Source organism: Phalaenopsis equestris, unplaced genomic scaffold, assembly GCF_001263595.1.
Source record: "Phalaenopsis equestris unplaced genomic scaffold, ASM126359v1 Scaffold000002, whole genome shotgun sequence".
Classification (NCBI taxonomy): domain Eukaryota; kingdom Viridiplantae; phylum Streptophyta; class Magnoliopsida; order Asparagales; family Orchidaceae; genus Phalaenopsis; species Phalaenopsis equestris.
This window is the reverse complement of record NW_018164444.1, coordinates 31,255,465-31,255,905: the sequence shown is the minus strand read 5'-3', so window position 1 is coordinate 31,255,905 and position 441 is coordinate 31,255,465.

Sequence of the window (441 nt, the reverse complement as noted above, 5' to 3'; positions counted from 1 at the left end):
CCTTAAGAGTTTAATTAAGGATGATTTCATTAAACAAAGTATATTAAGTTTAATAGACCTCTGAGGTATCCAACAAGTTAGGAGCAGGAAGCAAGTCCATGCCTCCCTCTCACCAACTAGTGGAAAGCCTTGAGTCCATTTAAACTTATTATGTTGCTTAATGGATCATTCTGTAAATGTTTCTAATGCTCAGTGAACATTGATGTCTTAATTATCCCTAAGAAAGGGGTAATTATCATTTATAATTTAATTTGAGAATTATGTGAGTGAATTTCCCTAAAGGGCAAGTTGATGTAATTTGAACACTTAGCCAAATTTTTAATCCTAATTGGGCTTAGTGGTGTTTCAAGGATGTTTGATTATGTCATGTTTATTTCTCTAATCCTCATTTAGTCAATTTTGATTTAGCCTAAGTCACCACTAAGCCCTTAAGACCTAGGT